Genomic DNA, 23,921 nt, shown 5'->3' on the forward strand with positions numbered 1-23,921 from the left:
TCCAAAGTGTGCAGAGAACCTATTCCAAGACTTGTACAGTCTTCAGAGGAGCTAGGGCAGTGTAAACAGAGGCAGTAGTGCTATGGCAGCGAGTTTCCGGGCAAAACGAGTCAAACATGCATCATTCGCGCATTCCGAGGCACGACTGCGGCCACCTTCTTTCTGTATTTACTTTGTTAATTAATTAAGGGTCTGTAATAATTAATTAGCTAGGATAGTTGATTTGTTATTCGGACTGTATTATTCTTTCGGACCCTCCAAGTGAGGGCAATCGTGTAATAAGTGTGCGTGAGTGTGTGTATGTCTTCCAACCCCACGTCTTTCTTCCCTTTTATTTACCCGCTTATGATGGTAGACTAGGGCATATTTAAATTAGCATACCTTATGCTTAGCATGCGTGCATCCATACATTTGTCTTACATGCACCAGGCTCGGTACATCATGCTAACTGCACTCGTATTTCAATTCCAAGTTGAGTATTTGTTAGTTGCAGCATTTCACATGCCATGTTTAGGATAGCCGAGCCTGTTTGGATTGCATCTTTGCATGTGTTGCATTAGCCATTTCAAATATGAACTAGGATCATGCATGTGATCACTAACTGGTTTCTGTTTTGGCTTGGAGTACTAGGTGAGCTTTTATGCTTTAGCATGCCGCATGCGTGTGAGTGTTGCCACAATTGCATGATTACCATGAGGCTAGCTGCTTATGTGATATAACTGCTTGAATGCCTGTGGATGGAGGTCGAATTGCTTAAATTGGGATAACGCACTAAAACTGTGAATTTTAAGCCCACTAGATAGTGGCAAAACCATCTTTTCTAAAAGCTCACTTGAGGGTGGCAAAACCTGCATTTTAGCCTACTTGCGAGTAGCAAACCATTTTCAAAACAAACATGAAATGTTTTGTTCCAATTTAGGCGATTTGGTCTATACTTGTTTGCTGTGCGCATAACATAGTAATTCTAGGCTAATAAATGGAATAAGAACACATAATGCTTTCAAAACAAGATATCACGGTTAGTAGAGGCCGATCTTTGATCGGGCGAAAGGGGGTGCTCATAGCTGACCTTCCCCAATCGTACCCAAGTTCCCGAGCCGAGGCAACTTTGGTGATGACGGACACGTGGCCTTTGGCACCGAGTCAGGGTTTCCTAAATTTCCCAAAATAAAATATTTAGGTGGCGACTCTATATCTGGCAAAGCAGTTCATGTTTGGCACTTCTTTTTCTAAAAATCTGTTTTCTCAAAACGATTTGCCAGATTTGGACTCTTTGGTTCAGATTAAGAACCGTGACACAAATTGAGTCCGAACTGTAGTGAGGCCCACGGGCGCGTCTACAGCAACTCCAATGGGGATTTAGAGAACTTGACTCAGACTCATGATATCTTGTTTTGATTACACTTATGTGTTTCTTTGCATTGTATTTGCATTGGTGCGCTTAGGACACCGTGTTTGCCGTCTGTTATTCCTGAACGGTTTGTCGGAGGCTCGCTTTGAGAAGCGTGCCATAAGGCTAACCGGCTACGGGCTCTACCACGATGGGAACACAAACTCCGGTTTTTACCGGGGCACCCTTTTTGACCATTCGACCTAGTGCATATCGGAATCCATAGTGACTATTCCAAACTAGGACAGGTTGCTTACCCGATTATAGGTTGTTTGAAACCACTGCGTGCGTAGTGAAACCCTAGCTCCTGACAAAATAGGACAGGGAAACCCTACTCCAACATAGGGGTGTTTTGGCTCTCACTTGCTTGCTATGTGCTTTTAGAGCGCGTCTCTACAGGAATGCATGTATCAGTTTGCGAGTCCGGGCATCATGCCTGTGGACATCAGTATTTGGGGAATCAGTTTTACCTGAGGGTATTAGTTTACCGGCAGAATTTTCGACAGAATTTAGTAGAGAGCCCGGTCATTCAGCTTTGCTCATATCTGTTTTGGTGAAATCAGGCTGAGGTGCTGTGTGTTTTCTTCTTTTGCAAGGTAGTCTCGGAACCATAGCTTCAGAAGGCTCCAATATCCCCCGGTACATTGGGCTTGTGCTGATAGGCTTTGTCAGGTCAGAGAGTCAGTTCAAGGGCAAATCATTGTTCCTTCGCCAGAGGCAGGGTAAAAAGGCCAGTCAGGTGCAGATCATCAGTTCAACAGTCTTCGAATCAGCAGTCATTATCCATCTCACTTGTGTGCAGTTGGGTTGAGATATTTGTTTTTACCACAGAGACAGATATACCGATAGATCAGTTAGATCAAGGCAGTATGATAAGAATGGAGGAGATGATGCGTCAGCTCCAAGAAAGTATGAAAACCATGCAGCAGGACGCTGTTCGTCAAGCCGAATTCGCCGAACAATAGGCCGAGGTCATGGCTCAACAGGCAGAGTTAATTGCCAGGCTACAACAGCAAACCGAAGCATCTGCTTCACACCAACCTCCTCCCCCACCAAGACTTCCAATACCCAGGGAGACAGCGAATGTCCAGAATGTCCAGGAGGATGCAGACATCCCGACAGGGCCAGCTCCGCCCCCGATTCTACCTCAACTATCCAAGGCACCCACTCCTATCAATCAACCGGATTCTCCCTTCGAATTCGAGGTGGACCCCACGACATTAAAATTGAGCAAGCTTTAAAAGCTGTTCAAGAAATCTCAGGGTGTGAAGTCCATCCCAGACATCGAGGATGGGTATACTGACGCAGTCGTGACGCTGCTAGGCAGATTTAAGATGCCACATATTGACCGCTTTGACAGGTCCGGGGATTCCACGGTGCACTTATGGCTATTTTCAGACATATTAAGGCTGATGGGCCTCACCAGACTACAGAAGCTTTCTTTATTCGGCCGAACCCTGTCGGGTGTGGCGGTCATCTAGTATACAAAACTGGAAGACGATGGTAAGAGGAATTGGGATGAGATGGCCGAGGCTTTTGTCGCTCGGTACTCCTATAATACACAGATCGAGATCACAACCCGTGATCTCGAGACGACTAGGCAGGAGCCTAAGGAGAGTTTTTCTGACTTCGTAACCCGGTGAAGGGCCAAGGCCTCAATGATGACCACTAGGCCCACTGACAAAGAACAGATTCGGATGATTGTGTGCAATCTCCAGCCTAAGCTTATGCAAAAAATGATTGTTCTCCCATTCCCCACCTTTTCAGATTTACATGAGATGGGGGTACAAATTGAGGATGCTATGAAGCAGGGCCTCATTGACCAGGAGAAGGAGCAGCCCAGGATGGCATTTTCCCGCAGTTCAAATGCGACCACCAGTGGTGATGCAGCTGCAAGATCTTCTGAAGTGGGTATGGTCACCACCACCGCATCAAAAACAGCTACCCCATTCATTGGTGCGTCCGGAAGTAGCTCACAAAAAACCAAATATCCACCTCGAGTCAAGAGGGTTTTTACCCCACTTTATATGCCTTTGTCAAAGGCTCTAGAGACCTTACTCCGGAAGGGATATCTGAAACAATTGGAACAACGGCCTCTACCCGATTCTATCCCTCCAAAGGATGACCACACTAAATACTGTGCCTACCATCAACAAACCGGTCATGACACTGACAGTTGCTTTCGTCTTCGCCATGATGTACAAGATCTGTTTGACAACAAGGTCATCGCCGCACCAGCTCAGCAAAGTCTATCGTCACTGGATCAATGAACTTGGGGGATAGTACGAGTATGTGATCAGGGGATGAACTACCTGCGGGCGGCACTCAGTTTACTCCAGATGTGGCGTATAGCACGCACTGTTTTGAGCATTTGTGAATGCTAGTTTTTGTACTTTCTGACTTGGGTATTGGGTCAGTTTTGTTGTTTTGTACATAGTCAGTCTTTTCATACTGAGTCAGTTGGGTCTGTCTTGTTGTATCGAGTCAGTCCTGTTTTGTTAGAGTCGGGTGATTTCGAGGGTGTTACCTCGAACATCACTTGCTTGTTTTGTGTTTGTCTTTTGCACTCTTTTGAGTCTGTTTCTGCCTTGGAGCCAGTTACCCCAGAAGATCTAAATGAAACAGCAATGATTTTCACACTCTTGTGTTTGCTTTTGCCTTGCGCCAGTTGTGCCAAAAGTCTTGAATGAAATGACAGTGTTTTTTTTTTCCCTACTCTTCTGTGCCTTGAAAATCATTGCATTGACCTAAGTTTTTCAAAACTTTTTGAACACTATGATGAAAACAAAGAGGGAGGAATTCCTCGGGTTTTGCAAAATTTGATCAATCGAGAGAAAGAAAGGCATGCTAAGCCCTTAATGAATGAGATCATGTTTGTTAGTGTGAGTACTGAGAAGAATCCTGGCTTGATCCAGATTGGTTCTACACTGTCTTCAGCGCGAGCAATTTGTCGCTTTCTTAAAAAATTACAAAAAATGTTTTGCGCAATCCTACGAAGACCTGTGTGGAATCGTTCTTGAGATTGTGCAGCTTAGGATCGCTCTCAGCCTCAAGACTCGACCCCTCACTTTCAAACCTTGAACTTGAATTCAGAACGTTCAACGGTCAACTACAATGTGAGGCCTGTGTGGTCAGATTCGAAGCAGCCCTCGAACTAGTGGTAGGAAAGTCAGATCAAGAAGATCAGATGTCGTCAAAAGAAGCTTGCAAAGCTAGATCAGAAGCACCCCTCGAACTAGGGCACCAAAAATGTCAAATGCGCTCGAACAGCCTAAGTCGGGGCATTTCTCAAGCTAACGAAGATCGGCAAGAATGCCAAGTCCCAGAAGGGAGGAAAAGAAGGAAGTATTGCTGAAGGACAATCGAGTTCCTATCCACAACACTGGGGGCAATTCAACCCCCCATTGGATGGACTCTTATATCATTAGCGAACAACAGCCACTCTTCTAGATTCAGATGGCTTCGAGATCTCAAAACCATTTGACATGGACAAAGCTATACTTTTACCCTTGAAAGGCTCGCTGGGCCGAAAACCCGGAAGGGTGACCCAGGAAAAAGTTAGAGTAAGAAAAAGAACAAAATAACAAAAAATAAAAAATAAAAAAAATAAAAAAAAAAGAATGAAAAAAGATGAAAAGAAAAGAAAAACATAGTTCGCAAGGTTGAAAACCCGGAAGGGTGGCCTTGGCAAAAGTTAGAGCACAAAAGGAGAGGTTAAATACCCGAGTGTACCTTAACCCCGAACTACGTAAGGCTTGATTCCCATTTTTGGGATACGTAGGCAACTTCATTCTAAAGTCCAGCCATAAACACTTCAAATTGGATTGTGTCCATATAATTGTTTTTGATCATCTTTGTCATTCCTGTATCCGAAAGTTCGGTTGTGACCATCGCTATGAGGATTGATTACAATGCACTGCGGTGCCATCCAAACAAGGGGCAACTTTTCGTTGCCAATGCGTCACGACGCCGTTCAAAATAGGGCAATTTTCCATTGTTATGGATCCGAGGCTGCGCATCTTGAGAGTAGGTTCTGTGCTCGTTGAGCAGTGACCGTTTACAAAAATAGTTTTTGAGAGCTTTTATTAAGGTTGACTAATTCTCTCGAAAATTATTCCACTTTTTCAAAACTGGACCATTTCTTGGACCCAAAAAAGAAAAAATTTCAGTGCTCATAACCAAACTTGCATGATTTTAAATCAGAAAATTGAACAAGCATGTTAATCTAACTCTCATATTGATCAAAATTGTTTTAGAAAGCCAAAACAAAAAAATTGGTCAAAATGATGAACTAGGGGCATAGTTGAGTCAGGCTTCCTGTCTTTTCCTCGTTGTCAATGCACTTGCCAGAAAAGGGCACTCTACTTGCCAGAAAGGGCACTCTACCTACCAGAAAAGGGCACCACTGAAGCTGACAACAAAGGACTGAAAGCTCTCAACATTCTCCAAGCAACGAGGTATCAAGCCAAGTGCGAAACATGAACGGGAATGGATCAAGATATTCCACTCCCTCGCCTGGACACATTTGATCATGTCCAAACTCCCCAGCAGAACATCGTCAGCCGATGTCAGCTGCAGATTTGCTACACACCCAGTTGTAGCACAACCCCTCTGCGGGAAAGTTCACTATTGTGAGCAGAAGAAGAGAATCTAGCAGAATGCTAGGGGCAAGAGCCCGCAACTTTCTGTTTATCCATCAACCACCCTGGAAAAGGATGAAAAATGAGAGATTAAAGAATAGAGAGATGTGCGCTGAGAGAAAAAGTAAGGAAAATGGCTTTTTTAGAGAAAAAAAAGCCCGAGGGCCGAGTGATGTGAGAATCACAAATGAGAAAGGGTGGAAAACAATACCCAGAGAAACAGGCTCCCTGTGCACATCTGAGTGTCGTGTCTTTTTGTTTTATCTCGATTCTTGTTTTGAGTCATATCGAGTGTTACTCGATGTGTTTAGGTTGTTTACCTTTTGTTTTCCGTTGTTGAGTCGTAGTGCGCTGTGTTCAGTCGTAGGCTCAATACCCCGGTCAAGAACTCATCTCTCAATTTCAAAAACAAAATCGTTTTGCGCTCCGAGTGCCGTGCCGTTCTCCACATCTGTGCAAAACAAGATTCGTTCATTCGTAAAATCGCAGGGTTCAACCCAGGTCATGCGGGAACAGTAAAACCAGGACCTATCTGAAGCTATATAGATTCCAGACTGCAAAGCAAAAGAAAAGAGGGAAAATATCGGGTATCTGAGTTTGTTTTAACTTCAGTAAGTTTCGAGATTGCATTCTGTGCGTACCTCTTCAGGCCTTGTCAGTGCTCCGAAGAATGAGTGTGCCTCTACCTCAAGCTCAAGATCAAGTCTACTTCAAGCCAGAATGGCGATCAAAAGTGCTCTCCCGAATACTAGTCCCTGCCAAAGGCATCTTGGCTGTGTTTGCAATGAGTTCCTAGGAGACCGACTGCGACGGTGGAAACTAGAGTTCGAATGGCTGTTGCCTAGAACGCAAAGGTTCGAGATTTTCGAAACTAAAGTCTAGTTTAAATACCCAGGGGTGTATCCCCGGCTTGAAATCTGTATGGAAGCCCCATAGGTTGAGATAGCGTGTATGCACCTCAGTTTTGAATATTGAACCAACCTAGTCTGTCACCCCGTTAGAGAATAAGGAAAGTTGTGAATATGGTCAGAAAGAAAAGCGGCATCTATGGCTTCTACATACGGAGGTTACCCCTTCTCAGCATATCAAAGCATTTGTACTGTAAGTTGAAGGTAAGTGTTCGAAGAGCACGAGGGGAGATCCCCGTCAGAATAGAGCGGTTCATCGCCACTCACCCCATGAGGTGCTTTCTAAAGCGCCGCTAGGTTTGTTTATTGCATTCCTTAAACATTATGCATTGTATTGTATTCTACCTATCAAGTTTTTTTTCTCATTCATGCACGATATTATATGTACGGTTCATTCGAAGAAGTTCTGTTTGAGATCATTTATTTAGTGTATCAATCACACTTCATTCAATTAGTGTATCAATCACACTTTATTTATTTAGTGTATCAATCACACCTCATACACTCTTAGTGTATCTATCACACTTTCTTCATTCCCTTAGGGTATCAATCACACTTCATTTATTTAGTGTATCAATCACACTCTCTTCACTTAGTATATTAATCACACTTCTTTCATTTTCTATATCTATCACACACATTCTCATTTTCTGTACCTATCATACATATTCTCATTTTCTGTATCTATTACACACATCCTCATTTTGTGTATCTATCATGCACATATGCACTTCATTTACTTTAGTGTATCCATCACACTTCATTATCTTTTTTGTATCCATCACACTTGTTCACTTAGTGCATCTATCACACTTCGTGTTCACCTTTAGTGTATCTATCATACCTGTTCACTTAGTGCATGTATCACACTTCGTGTTCACCTTTAGTGTATCTATCATACTTGTTCACTAAGTGCATCCATCACACTTTGTGTTCACCTTTAGTGTATCTATCATACTTGTTCACTTAGTGCATCTATCACACTTTGTGTTCACCTTTAGTGTATATATCATACTTGTTCACTTAGTGCATCTATCACACTTCGTGTTCAACTTTTGTGTATCCATTACACTTGTTCACTTAGTGCATCTATCACACTTCGTGTTCACCTTTAGTGTATCTATCATACTTGTTCATTTAGTGCATCTATCACACTTTATGCACACCTTTTGTGTATCCATCACACTTGTTCACTTAATGCATCTATCACACTTCGTGTTCACCTTTTGTGTATCCATCACACTTTGTTCACTTAGTGCATCTATCACACTTTGTGTTCACCTTTTATGTATTCATCGCACTTTGTTCACTAAGTGCATCTATCACACTTTGTGTTCACCCTTTGTGTATCTATCACACACTCACATTGTGTATCCATCACAAGTTTACTTAGTGTATCTATCATACGCTCGCTTTGTGTATCCATCACACGTTCACTTTAGTGTATCTATCACACGTTTGCTTAGTGTATCTATAACACTTCGTTTGCTTTGTGTATCCATCACACGCTCGCTTTGTGTATCTATCACACACTCACATTATGTATCCATCACAGGTTTACTCTGAGTATCTATCACACTTCATTCACTTTTGTGTATCTATCGCACATGCTCGCTAAGATTGCATAATCTTCTTACATCCTTTCTGCATTGTAATGTAGTTTGGTTTTTGGCTTGCTTAAAACTGTTGCATTTATTGTATGTATTTGCTTCGTTACAGCTTTCTTGGCATGATCATAAGTTATGTTCGGCTTTGTGCATTGTTCTTGCATCTTGCCCCTGCCTTCGAGCACATATCTTGCTATCTTGCATGCTTGTCTAAGACTTTGGCCTTGTCAAAAATGGGTTGTCTCTGGGTTTTAACATTCACTCCCGTCATTGTTATGACTTTCGAGTTCTATCAAAGAGGGGCAACTGTAGACACCCCATTTTTGACCATCCTCAAGACTTGGACGTCATCGTTTGAACACTCAATGATCATCCATGTTCGTGTTCGTCTTGAGTTCTCGGAGGTCTCGGTCGCGCGCCTTGCCTCAAGATCTCTCGAATTATTTGTTTTGTACTTGGTTAGACCAAGGACCTGTGGTCTTTGCACCTGAGGGCGGGAAATGGCTTGTTGGCTATCCCCACACCCCACCGGCCTTGGCATGTTGCCACCGGCCCTGTTTTATTGCTACCGGCCAAAAGTGTTGGCCGGTCGGCAATGTTTTTAGTCGACCGACCCTTTGTGTTGGTCGATCGGCCTTTTCCGCTGGCCGAACCCTATTCATCTGCTTTATACAAATATTTAGTGCCAGGTGGCACAATCTCTATCCTCCATACACGTGTATGGAGGATTTGTACCTTTGTTTTAGCTTCTTGAGGAAGCTTGAACTTTTTGACCCTTTTTAGCTTCTCCAAGAAGCTTGACCCCTTTTTTTGGCTTCTTAAGAAAACTTGACCCTTTACTCCAAGCTTCTAAGAGAAGCTTGAACCTTTCTTAGCTTCTTGAGGAAGCTTGACCCCTTTGCTCTAGCTTCCTCAAGAAGCTTGACCCTTTTTGCTTTAGCTTCTAAGAGAAGCTTGGCCCTTTTGCTCAAGCTTCTAAGAGAAGCTTGGACCTTTGTTCTTCTATAAGACAAACCCTCTCCCTCATTAACAAAGGTTCAGATTTTTTGGCTAAGGCATGCATACACCTCTCCCTATATCTCTCTATTTCAAGCTCCAAAGCTCCATTGTTCTTGGCCATTACACACCACTTCCTATCCTAACACCTCTACCATCACTCTAAGCACCTTGGAGCTGGTTTTCAGAGGTTGAAGGTTTGCCATTTTGGTCCAGAAGCTGCTGGAGGTCTTCTCTACAAGGGTAACATTCTATTTCCCTCTTTTTGACATTATTTTGCTTCATATCTTAGCCTAGTTTTCAAGCATATTTGAGCTTTGGTGTAAACTGAAAAAAGTCTTATTTTGAACTTTTTAACAAGTTTGTTTAAGGTCATTTTTCTGTTGGGGGTCATCTACCCCCTTACATGCTTGTTTTCATCTTGTTTTGAGCCATGCATTAAGGCCTTTGAAGTGAGCTTTGTTTGGCCTTCTAGCCACTGAAATCCAGTGGATTTTCAGTGGCTAGCATACTGTTTTGAGCCCCAAAATCAGAGAGAGGTGACCCTCTCACCTCTTGTTTTGTTTACTAGCATTGTTGGCTTTACAAAGGAGCCAATATTTGCACACTTCTTGAGCATGTTTTAGGCCATTTTTTATGAGTTTTAGGACCTGCATGAACTCTTTCTAGAGTTGTTTTTGCCATATTAGGTGTCCCTTTTACATGTGTAGAGTAACCCTCTTCATGGTCTTTCAAAGGAGCCTTTTCTTGCATGCTTCCTAGCCTCATTTCAGGCCCTTTTTAGTGAGTTTCAGGGCCTTCATAACCTCTGTCCAGAGGTGGTTTTGTCATGTGGGGTGTCCATCTTGCATGTGTGGAATAACCCTCTTTTTGGCCTTTCAAAGGAACATATCATTCTTGCATGCATTGACCTTGTTTCCATGAGTTTTTGGGCATTATTTGACATGGCATACTTCTGAATTTTGCTGGTTTGGTGACCTCTTGATTGCCTCACATACTTGTAGTGCAAATCCTCTTTACTGGCTTACATTGCATGCTATGTTGACCCTTGATTCTAGCACTTTTTGTCCATGCCTTAAACTGATTTTGTGCATATTTTGGACTGCCTTAGCTCTGTTTTTGGGTCTCATGGTCAAATGATGCTTGTTTTGCATGCTTGTAGTACAATATCCATGCTTAGCTTTGAGTTTCGAAGTTTATTACATGCATATACTGAGGTATTTTCATGTTTTGGGGCCATTGCACATCATATTTCAGAGCTTACATGTATGCCATATTCCCATAATTTTCACTCTTTAAATGCGCTTGAGAGTTATGCTTAAATGCCTCATTTACCGGCCATTGCATGAGCTTCATTTGAATGCATTCCGAGCCACCATCCCAACACATTTTGGCCACTGATTTTGGCATGCTTGAGAGCTACCTATGTTAGTGTAAGCCCATCTCACCATACTGTTGCATGCTTGTTTCATTTTGCATGTTGTTACATGCTATACATGTCCACATGTTTAGGTTGTATGCCTATTGCATATTGCATGTTAACATGCTCATGTTGCATTAGATTTGTTGCACACTTGAGTTATTTGCTTGCTTGCCTAGGTTGCATTGCATTGTGTGTGCATCTCTTGCCTCTTGATCAATCATGATAGAGGTTGGGGCCCTTCATGTGTTTGGTGCATTTCATTCCATATTGAGTTGCACACTTGGCTTCTTTAGCCATCATGCATTGAAATGCGTGATTGATGGTTCGAGGGTCGAAAACCATACTCCTTTGAGTCTTAAACATGATAAGGAGGATGGTTGTGCAAACATTGCTTTGAAAATGCATTGCCATGCTCTGTTTGCCCTCTGCTGCAGCAAAATAGGATTCTGCAGAAAGAGATGGTCGGTCGGCCATCTTCAGTGCCGGCCGACTATGCATTGTTGGCCGAGAGCCTCATACATGGTCGATGACCAGTTTTCGATGGCCGGTGGCCTTGCCTTTTGGCCGGTGACCTTTCACAGTGCTCAGAAGGTGGTTCAGAAACATCCTGGAGACTTGTGCAGTTTTCAGAAGTGCAGAGCAGTGTAAACAGAGGCAGCATGAGTATGGCGATGGATTTCCGAGCGAAACTGAACATGCATGCATTCATCCCTCTTCCCGAGGCCTCTTTACTGCTTTTTTAGCTTAATTACTTCATTTAATTAGTTAAGTGTTGTAAATAATTAATTAGCTTGTTAGTTAGTTAATTTGTATTATTCTTTTGGACCCTCCGAGGAGGGCAATGTTGTAATAAGTGTGCGTGTGTGTGATGCATGTCTTCCAACCCCACGTCTTTCTCCCTTTTATTTACCAGCTTATGATGGTTAGTTTTAGGGCACGTTTCAATTAGCATCCTTATGCTCGTATGTTTGCATCCATTCATCTATTTTGCATGCACCAGGCTCAGCGCATCATACTAACTGCATCGTATTTTAATTCCAAGTTGAATACATGTTACCTGTAGCATCTCATATGCCATCTTAGAATAGCCGAGCCTATTTCTAGTTGCATTTTGCATGTGTTGCATTAGCCATCTTAACATGAACTAGGATCATGTATTTGATTACTAACTAGTTTCTGTTTTGGCTTGAAGTACTACGTAAGCATTTACGCTTTAGCATCCTTGCATATGTGTAAGTATTGCCATGACAGCATGCTTACCATGAGGCTATTTGCGTATGTGATATAACTTGTTGAATGCCTGTGGGTGAAGGTTGGATTGCTTGAATTGAGACAATTCATTGAAATTCGTATTTTAGCTTACTTGCGAGTAGCAAAACTCAAACCATTTTTCCGAACAAACGGATATGCAATGCTTTGTTCTAAATTAGGCTATCTAGTCTATACTTGTTTTGCTGTACGCATCACATAGTAATTCTAGCTAATTAACCGGAATAAGAACACATGTGTTTTCAAAAACAAGATATCATGTTTAGTAGTGGCCGATGTTTGATCGGGCGAGCGGGGGTGCTCATAGCTGACCTTCCCCAATCGTACCCAAGTTCCCGAGCCGAAGCAACTTTGGTGATGACGGACACGTGGCCTTAGGCAACGAGTCAGGGTTTCCTAAATTCTCCCAAAGTAAAATATTTAGGTGGCGACTCTGTATTTGGCAAAGCAGTCCATGTTTGGCACTTCTTTCTAAAAATCTGTTTTCAAAACGATTTACCAGATTTGGACTCTTTGGTGATTTATCAATCTTGCATTTCACTTTGCGAGACTAGATTCAGAATCGTGACAATTTGAGTCGGAACTGTAGTGAGCCCAAATGAACAAAACAGGATTCCCTCCCGGGACGTTCGGGGACGTCTACAGAGAGATAGTGAAAGGGGAAGGAATAAAAGGTTGGATGATTCTACACAAATCATCTCAACCGTTGATGACCAACACGTGGACGGTGGTGATGACACCAAACAAAGCCGTTATGCTCTGTTTGGCTAAAAAAAAAAAACCAAAATAAAAACAAACACCAGTTTGTGTCAAACAGTCATCTTTTCAAACGACTATTATATTGAAACGATAATATTTTGAATTTTTATAAATAGAACCTCTTTGTCTCAATTTTATTTCACAGCAACCATTGCACATTTCATTTTTCTTTTGTCCTCGCTTTATCTCAATTTGATTTCACAATAAACTTCCGAAATTATATTCTTTTTAGTTTTTTCACACAATCACTATGGAAGATTCATCAAAAACAAAGAGAGGAAAATCTTTCAGTACTGAAGAAGATGTGGCAATTTGTAGAGCTTGGTGTCACATTACTGAAGACCTAATTGTTGGGAATTCGCAATCTCATGCTCATTTTTTGGGAAGAATTTTTGAAAATTATTGCTCGCTACAAAATGATCACTCAAGAACAGAAGTATCAATCTTATCTCGATGGGGTGTAATCATGAAATGTTGCAACAAATTTCGTAGGTGTTTGGTACAAATCGAAAATCTACACCCAAGTGGAATGTCTCAACTTGACATAGCAAGATTTCATATTCATTTATTTATGTTAGTTTATTTATTTTGTCTTATTTAAAAATGAACTAATTAATTAATGTAATAATTTATTGATACAGATGCTTCAAGAAAAAATTTTATACCAGCAAGATGAAAACAAACATTTTACTTTTGAACATTGTTGGCCAATCTTACAAAATAATATCAAGTGGCAAGATATACCTCCTACAAACACAATGAAGGCAAGGATACATGCACCGTTTTCCCCTAATTCTGCCCCCGATTCTCCTATGGATAACTGCATTTCTCTTAAAGATGACATCAGTCCAAGTGTTGGTAGCAATCCAACTGTTGGTGAGGGTAGTATCTCTGCAAGGGATAAAAGGTCTATCGGTAGGAAAGTTGCAAAAGAATTATTTTGGAGAAATCAAGTTGTTAAAGCTGAAGTCCAAAAAATGAGTATACAATTGGAGACATTTAACCAACACCTTACTGAGACGGAAAAGAAAAAAGATGAAAGAGAAGAAAAAAATGTTTCAAGCACTATGGGAGTTAAAAGAACTTGAGATGAAAAAACATGACTTTGAGATTAGAAGACAAGAACATAAGATGGAAAAGGAAGGACATATGATAATGACTACATTTCTCATTTGGACACTCGGATGAAAGCTTATTATACAATGCGAAAAAATGAGATTTTCGCCAAATGGTCCTCAAATGTTAACAGCCCAAATTTCTATTTCCCCTTGCCTCTTCTTGATAATTAATTACGAGATAATGTAATGTCATTTTTTTAAGTCTTTATTTGTAATGTCATTTTTTTATTTTGTAATAAAATTTCATTTTTTTTGTAAATTTTTGAGTATTTTCTACAAAAGAATGTAATATTATTTTTACAATGTATAATGTTGACTATTTTTTAGTATAATTTGAATTTTTCAATAAAGTATAATGAAGGCAATAAAAAGATAAAATACATTAACTGACATTAAATGAAAATTTTATTATGATAAAAAGACATTAGCTGACATTAAATGACATTAACTGTCATTAAAAAGATAAAATACAAACTTAATCTAACTCTCTAGCTCGGGACCACAAGTGTTGGATTAGATCATTACGAATTGCATTATGGGCTTCAGTAAATCTAATCCTCTGTCGATTCAACATAAATTGAGCATACTCCTCATTTGGATTGCATGACACTTGACATAGGGTATTATTGGTATCAGTTTCAAGTTGTGCTGCATTGCGTTCATTTTCTGGAATATTATGCTCGTCTTCAATGATCATATTGTGCAAAACAATGCACATCTTCATGATGTAGTACATATCATCATCACTCCAACCTCTAGCTAGAACTTGACAATATTAAATCGTGCTTGGAGCACTCCAAATGCCCTTTCAACATCCTTCCGACATGCCTCCTCTTGCATCCTCACAATTAGTTGTCTCTTTGTGCCTTGAGGTTGAGATATTGTTTTCACAATCGTTGCCTAACGAGGATAGATAGCATCAGTAAGATAATACCCCATGGTGTACGCGTGATTATTGATGGTGTAGTTGGCAGCAGGGGCACGTCCTCTAGTTAATTTGGCAAATAAAGGCTAGTGCATACAATTCAAACTCCCTAACATTCCAGGAAACCCACGTTGCTCTCCCTCTTGCAATAATCTGGCGACATCTGTCTCATTTGGGAATCTTAAGTAAACGCCTTCATAGGTAGCAACAATTGTTTTGGTAAAAAAAATTCAAGATGGCAATTGCATTAGTTTTGCCGATTCTAATATACTCATCTACAGCATCAGCAGGTACGCCGTACTGCAGGATCTGAAGTGCTACAGTTATCTTCTGTACACCGGATAATCCAGGAGCACCAGTGGCATCATGGTTTGAATGAAGTACTCATTTACTTGTTGAATATCATGTAAGATACTAACAAACAATGACCGCCTCAGTTGCCTTTGGATAGACAGGATTATCTGCAAAGTAATTTCTATAAATTTGTTCGTCGCCTTTGATCCTCTCACAATTAATGTATCGACGACCACTTGTGGAACCAACACGTCTGGTTGGTTAGTTTAGGCATAACGCTTGTATTATTTGTTGTTACGCTATTAACAGTTGCATCATTATGATATCATCATCAGATGATGAAGATTCATCAAAATCTCCATTGAATATGCTTTTAGTCAAATTGTTCATTGTGGAATGGGTAAGTAGGTGAATATGAAAATTATAGAAAATCTTCTGGGTTGGTATAAAGAGTTTAGAAGATATGAAAATGATAGGTAGGTGAATATGAAAATTATAGAAAACCTTGTGTTATATTTATAGAGAAAATTGTGGGTGGGTGAATGATGGATGGTTGTTGGGTGGGTGGATGAATAATGGATGGTTGTTGGTGAATGAATGTTGGGTGAATGATAGATGATTATTGGTGGGTAATTGGTGATTGTTTATTTTTTATATGTAATTAAAAAAATTTATTAAATATGTAGTGAAATATTTTTTGGTGGTGTGAATTATATTTTTTTTTTCCAATTTTTCAATTTTTTCTTTTCATTTTTTATATTTGTCTAGTCAAGAATAATAAAAATATATAAATTTTTTTTTTTTACAAACAGTTAAAAAAATGTCACAAAAGACAAAAAATAAACAAAAATAAAATCACAAAAAATCAATATCCAAACAACACCTACAAACTTGAAGGGAAAGTTGGTTGAGATTTGCTAAAATAGCAAATGACCATTGGAGCACCATTACTATAATTTGGCAAAATGACACTATTCATTGCCAAATTATAGCAATAGCAATGGCATTATAGCAACAACCATTGGAGATTCTCTAAGTAATCATATACTGATTCATAAGGAAATTCTAGAACAATTATTTTTTCTATTGTATAGGTGGTTCTTTCATAATGAACTAATTTAAACCCAACCCTTACTAATTTTGGAGTTTGGTGAGATATTATGAAAAATCCTCTTACCCTTACTTCTGTTGGATTAATTATAAAAGGTTCTTCCCAATCTTTGAACCCATCACATTTGTGGGGGATCATGTCATTCTTGTCTTTTATTTTATCAAATAATGAGCTAGATTTAAACATCCATCTTTTACCTCGATTTGTAAAGTTGTAAATGTAATGGGTGTCATGCTTGAATATTCTTATAAACTTCATAAATTCTCTTGAACATGAATTGTTGGAAATTGGTGAGTCGAGAGAACACAGTACTCTAAGGGTGAAGTGGAATGTCAGATGTATTGACTATTCTCAATTTTCACATTTGAATCAGAGAATCTTTTAGGCTAATGAGCTTATCTAGATCGAATGAAACCTTTATCATTCTATAAATGGCTGTCTGTCCGTTAAAGTAGCACCACTGAGTTCTCAGATGGGTGACACTTTCTTCATACCATTTTAGAAATAACTTAACGAAAGTACATTCTCTTATTTTATTTTGGATATCATAGAGGAGTTGAAGAAACAATTTTAATACTTCTAACCGTAAAAGGTTTTGGCAACTAGATGGGTGGTCCTAATGAACTCGTTCACGGAACTACTCTTCCTGTTGCCTACATTTTCTAATAATATTAGCGTTGTCTTGTGTTACCAGGTCTAACATTTCTTGATTCTCTGTCAGGAATGTTTCCTTCTCTAGCAGTGTAAGTCTCGTAGATATGGATGTCATCTGTAAGTTCTTGAGTCAGAGTATCTGCTAAACTATTTTTATTACTATTAATATGTTTTATATCAAAAGTAAATTGTTTTAACTAGAATTGTCATCGTAAAAGTTTCTATCGTTCACGCATGTTAGATAAATTATTTTTTGCAAAACTTAGTAGGCCTTTGTGTAGACATCCTCGAACGCCCCGGGAGGATGAGTCCCATTCTGTTCGTTATTGGGCTTCACTACAATTCGGACTCACAAATTGTCACGGTTCTTAATCTGAACCAAAGAGTCCAAATCCAGCAAATCGTTTTGAGAAAACAGATTTTTTGAAAGAAGTGCCAAACATGGACTGCTTTGCCAGATACAGAGTCGCCACCTAAATGTTTTATTTTGAGGAAATTTAGGAAACCCTGACTCGTTGCCTAAGGCCACGTGTCCGTCATCACCAAAGTTGCCTCGGCTCGGGAACTTGGGTACGATTGGGGAAGGTCACTTCGTGAGCACCCCCGCTCGCCCGATCAAAGATCGGCCTCTACTAACCATGATATCTAGTTTTGAAAACTTTATGCGTTCTTATTCCGGTTATTAGCCTAGATTTACTATGTGATGCGCACAGCATACAAGTATAGACTGGATCGCCTAAATTGGAACAAAACGTTTCATGTTTGTTTATTTTGAAAATGGTTTGATGGTGCTACCCGCAAGTAGGCTAAGACGTGGATTTGCCACCCTCGGGTGGGCTTAGAAAACATGATTTTCCCACTATCTAGTGGGCTTAAAACACACATTTTAACGAATTGCTCCAACTCAAATAACCCAACCTTCACCCACAGGCATTCAGGCAGTTATATCACATAAGCACTTAGCCTCATGGCAAACATGCTATCATGGCAGTCACTTACACACATGCAAGGATGCTTAAGCATAAAACTTACCGAGTACTCCAAGCCAAAACAGAAGCTAATTAGAAATCCATGCATGATCCTAATTGTACAGAAATGCCTAATGCAACACATGCAAAAGTGCAACTATAGCAGGCTCGGCTATTCTAGACATGGCATATGAAATGCTACAGCTAACATGTATTCAACTTGGAATTGAAAATACAATGCAGTTAGTATGATGCGCCGAGCCCGGTGCATGCAAAATAGATGAATGAATGCAAACATGCTATCATACTGTATGCTAATTGAAACATGTCCTAATCTAACCATCATAAACGGGTAAATAAAAAGGAGAAAGACGTGGGGTTGGAAGACATACATCACACACACGCACACTTATTACAACATTGCCCTCGCGCAGAGGGTCCGAATAAATAATATACAGTCTCAAATGAATAATTACAGTCCAAATATGTACAAAATCCTAATTAATTAACAAATTAAATTAGGAAAGCAATAAATTGGCATGCAAGCCAGGGACTGCCTCAAATCTGCTCCGAATGATGAATGATGCATGCTCGGGTTGCCTTTGTCAGAAAATCCCTTGTGATGCCCCGGTTTGCCTCTGTTTACAGTTGTTCTTGGAATGCGTGTCAAGCTCCGGAAGGCTGCCGATTTCTGATTTGCTGCAACAGAGAGCAACAAAGGGGCATGGCAAAGTATTTTCACATATGTATGCATGACTATTCTTCGGGGAGTGTAGTCCTCGATCCTCGTGCCACCAATTACGTATATCGATGCATGATGGCCGAGGAGTCGAATTGCACGACTCAATATGAAATGAATGCACATATAAACACGGCAAGACCTAAACCCCATCATGGATAATCTAGAGTGTCGGTGACTGGGAATTGAGACACGTTCCGTCACTCGAAGTATGAAACGTCCCTCGTTTCCCGCGCTCGGGCTAACTCCTATCCCAAGCACAATGCAATATGCATGACATGCATGAATGCAACTAATATACAACCTAGCATGCACAATGCTATGAGATGGCATACACAATGCACGATGTAACAAGGCATACACAATGCTCTAACATACAACCTAGCATACGCAATGCTGTGAATCGAAATGGCATACACAATGCATGATGGACTTACACCAACATGAGTGGACCTCAGCCACACCCACATCAGTAGCCAGGAGATGAAAATGAGACTCTCGAAGTACGCGCACGCATGCACGCAAACCGAGGACCGAACCTAAGGCATTAAATGCCACTCTACCAAAGCATGGAAAGGCATGGAATATGGTATGAAAACATGCAAATTTCAGCACTAAAATATGATGCTAAACAGCCCCGAAACATGGTAATATGGCACCCGATGCACGAGATGAAACCTGAAATTCGAAACTAAGCGCATGGAATGACTTACAGCTATACAAAGCATGCATTATTTGATCATGAAGCATGAAGAAAGATGCAAGACAGTCCCAAAACATGCATATTTCCAGTTTATAACAAGTCCTAAAAATAAACGCAAATAGGGCTATCCTATCATGCAAAAATGGCCCCAAAATAGAGATTAAACACAAAGGGGCAGCAGCTGGCCCCAAATGGAAAAGAGCCCTTCAACAAAGTTGAAGAGGGGCTCAAAAAAGGGCACTTTACAGTTTACATCAAGCCACGAAAATAATCACAAATAAGGCTAAACTATCATGCAAGAAAAGGGCTAAAAGAGGGGTAAAGAGACAAGTGGCAGCTTCTGTTTTCAAACAGAGGAGAGCCCTTCAATAATGTTGAAGAGGGGATCAAAACAAGATATTTTACAGTTTATGGAAAGGTCCAAAACAGCTCAAAAATAGGCCTAAAATACTATGCAAAAATTGGCCTAAAAGAGAGAGAAAGAAGCAAGTGATAGCAGGAGGCCTCAAACAGAGGAGATCCCTTCAACAATGTTGAAGAGGGGCTCAAAACAAGCTATTTTACAGTTTATGGCAAAGTCCAAAACAACTCACAAATAGGCCTAAAATACTATGCAAAAATTGGCCTAAAAGAGAGATAAAGAAGCAAGTGGTAGTAGGGGACCTCAAACAGCAGGAGGTCCTTGATCAAACATGAAAAAGGGGCTCAAAATATGACTATTTATAGTTTGGGTCGGAGCCCAAAAAAGCTTGAAAGTATGACTTGTAAATGAACCAAGAAAAGGCTAGAAAATGGAGGAAGAAGACTCACCCTTATAGAGCAGCAACACAGCAGCTTTTGGACCAAGAAATGGTGCTCCTATCTTCTGAAAAACAGCCCAAGTTGCTGGAATGGAGTGTGGAGGTCTTGTGTTATGTGTTGTAGTGTAAATGGTGTAAGGCTTTAGGGGTTTAGAGGGTTGAAGTAGAGAGAGAGTGAGAGTTGTAGGCCAAGGCTCAAAACCAATTTTGTAACCCTCTAAAATGCAGCTGGGGGCGCTGGTTATATAGGCAAAGGAATGGAGGAAATGAGGGGAAATCAAATTCAAATTTTTCTCCCAAAAGAGCCCCCCTCGGATACAGGATCTGGGGGGAAAAAAAGGGCATATCTGTAAGGAACCAGGTGAGGGGGTCATGGCCGGCCAGGTTTTGAGGGTTCAGGTGGCCGGCCGACCACCTCCCATGGCCGGCCGACCAAGGGTCAAAAAGGTCAAGCACAATTACTGGTCGGCCACCTCAAAAAGGTGGTCTCCCATGTGTGCACAACACAACTATGTGGTTGAAACCCAGAAAAAGTGAACCAGGAGAGAGAAAAGACCATTTTTTAGAGGGGGTCAAAAGGGTCAGGCACAATTACTGGTCGGCCACCAAATATTGGTGGCCTCCCAGGTGTGTACATTACAAATATGGGGTTTAGGGTTCAAGAAAGTGGCCCCGGGGTGGTCAACATTGGCTTTCAAGTGAGGAAAACGGGCGTCGGAGAGCGATGAAGGAATAAAGCTGGCTTTTCAGAACAATTGCTGGCCTCCCACCCTCCTACAAGCTTCCTAACTATGAAAATAAGGTTTCCACCAAAAATGAACCAAAACGGATGCAAAACGGAGGTTCGGGGACCGAAACGAGCGGCCCGGGGCCCCGAAAATGGGCTGTTAAGCACCGGAGGTGGCGTTCGACCACGAAGTTGGTCACTCGGGCCACAGTGTTCCTCAAAAGGGAGGAAATAAGATGTATACCAAAAATCGGAGCAAACGGAGATGGTTAGGCGGTCCCGAACCGAGGCACACGGCCGTCGGCTCTGAAAAATCAGAAACCGGGCTCCAAACGGGAAAAATGGCCTACGACCACGAAACGTAGCCTACGGCCACTGAGAGATGATCTACGAGACCTCTCCCTCCCTTCGGGAAGAGAAAACAGAAAAAACAGAGCCTGGTTCGCAAACCGAGGCAAGGCACGAAAGAGTCCAGAAGTCCAGCGGCAAGGCTCGCAGCCAAGACTCTAAAAATTCTGAATGAGCACAAATATGCAATATCACCGAGCGCTCAACTGGTGACGTCTGAGTCTTAAAGTCGGTCAAAAATAGAGTGTGTACACTTTGCAATCAGTTCTTATTAAATTTTAAAAAAAAATTATTCATAATAAAAAAAATCATAATTATGTATTTTCTTTTCTCGCCGCCTATCTGATAAATAATCTATTTTCTCACATCCTTATTTAAATGGATTTTTAAAGTTTATAACAATTATCAAGTCTCACTTAAAATTTTTAAACAATACTAGCATCTCATTTAATTCACTTAATCATAACAAATTCTTCTTTTCGTACAACCTTTGCTAGTGATAAAAATCGTGACATCACAGGTTAAATATTTTTTTAAGGGTAAAAATTACAAATATTTTCTGATATTTTGAAGTTGAATGAACAAGATTTCAAAGCCTTGCAGACATTACTGATGTATGATATCCTTATGTTAAGGTTTAGATTTTTAACCTCTTGGCATTTGACAAAAATATATGCTCCCAAATATTTTTATATATTATGGATATTTCTTAACATTTGAAAATTATATTAGAAAGATCTCAAACCTAACAAAAGTTATTAACGATAACAATTTTTATTTATGTAAGCCAAAGTGATGTATAATATCTTCATATTGCCCTTCTTGAATTTACAAATCACAAATATTTTTATATTAGACACAAATATACAAACAACTCCTATTATGTTGAAAATTGTACTAGTTGAACTCAAAACCTCATCACCGTTACCAACAGTAATTTTTTGCTAATATGAGCCAAAATAATGTCTAATACTCCGCTACTATCCTTAAGGTCGCTTGTTTTAAATATATATATATATATATATATATATATATATATATATATATATATATATATATTAATTATTAAATAAATGACAACAACAAATTAATAGTACTAAGAAAAATGTTTTTCTTGCATTTGTCACATTAAATTCTTAATCTGCTATAATATTACTCTTCTATACTTTATTTTATTTTTATTTTCATTTGGCTTTTCACAAAAAAGGAAAAAAAATAAATTAAGCCTAAGAGAATAAGTTTGCTAAATATATTACCATCGATGGCCTTTTTATTAAAGCATGGCTCATAAATTAAGGTTCATTTGGAAAGTAAGTTGACTTTTTGATCATTTTAGTTTGGGATTAAAAAGTCTCGTTTAAGATAGATTTTTTAACTTTTTTGATTTTTTTTTAGAGAAAGAATGTAATGATTATGGGTTTGATATGATGTTTTGTGCTAAAAAATCTATTTTGTCTTTTTGTGGCTAAAATAGCCTCAAACCCAACCCAACCCAACCCTTCTTTCCAAACGAAACCTAAATATCATAGTCTCATTGATATATTAAATAACAGGGTGTTTGTGACTTTTTGATCATTTTAGTTTGAGATTAAAAAGTCTCGTTTGAGATAGATATTTTAACTTTTTTGATTTTTTTTTAGAGAAAGAATGTAATGATTATGGATTTGATGTGATGTTTTGTACTAAAAAATCTATTGTGTCTTTTTGTGGCTAAAATAGCCCCAAACCCAACCCAACCCAACCCAACCCAACCCTTCTTTCCAAACGAAACCTAAATATCATAGAGTCTCATTGATATATTAAATAACAGGGTGTTTGTGACTTTTAAATTTTATATATTTGAAATAATAAGGGGTGTGATTTTAAATTGAAAGATAAAATAGCCTTTTCATTAAAGTATAACTGACAAATTATTAAAAAAATATCTTCTTACGAACATACCCAATCATATCCGTATCTTACTTCTAATTTTTATAGCTGTATCCATAAAGTATCTATCCGAACATCATATTCGCATCTTCTAGTATTTACTATCACATAAAAATATATTTGGATAAATTCAATGAAATTGGTAGGTTTCGAAGAGTAAAATAAAAGATTTTGGACATATTTGGTGTTAGTTTCTTATAAGTTGATAATCAAAAATAAAAAGCTAAAAGCATCTCTCCAACTTTTCAATAATCAGTTTTTTTTTTTTTTCAAGTTATTTAAATTATATTCCTCTCATAACTGGTATGTAAAAATTGTAGTAAACATTTTAGCATAGATTTCCTGAATTAAAAAACAAAAAAACAAAACCATAAAATAAAATAAAAAAACAAAAATAAAAAGGAAGAAAAAGAAGAAAGAAAAAGAAAAAGAAAACACTTCAGTAAACTGCACCAACTGGGTCATTAGCTCAATGAGAAAACCTCAAAGAAAAATTGAGTTGTGCTTGCAGGGGTACCAACCTAAAGTTCCTAACCCTGATCATCCAAAGTCCATTACTAACTGTATGTGAAAATTGAACCAAAACGCTCATAACAAGCTTGAATAACTGAAA

Source organism: Camellia sinensis, chromosome 5, assembly GCF_055761805.1.
Source record: "Camellia sinensis isolate YWXY chromosome 5, ASM5576180v1, whole genome shotgun sequence".
In the NCBI taxonomy this organism is placed as follows: Eukaryota; Viridiplantae; Streptophyta; class Magnoliopsida; order Ericales; family Theaceae; genus Camellia; species Camellia sinensis.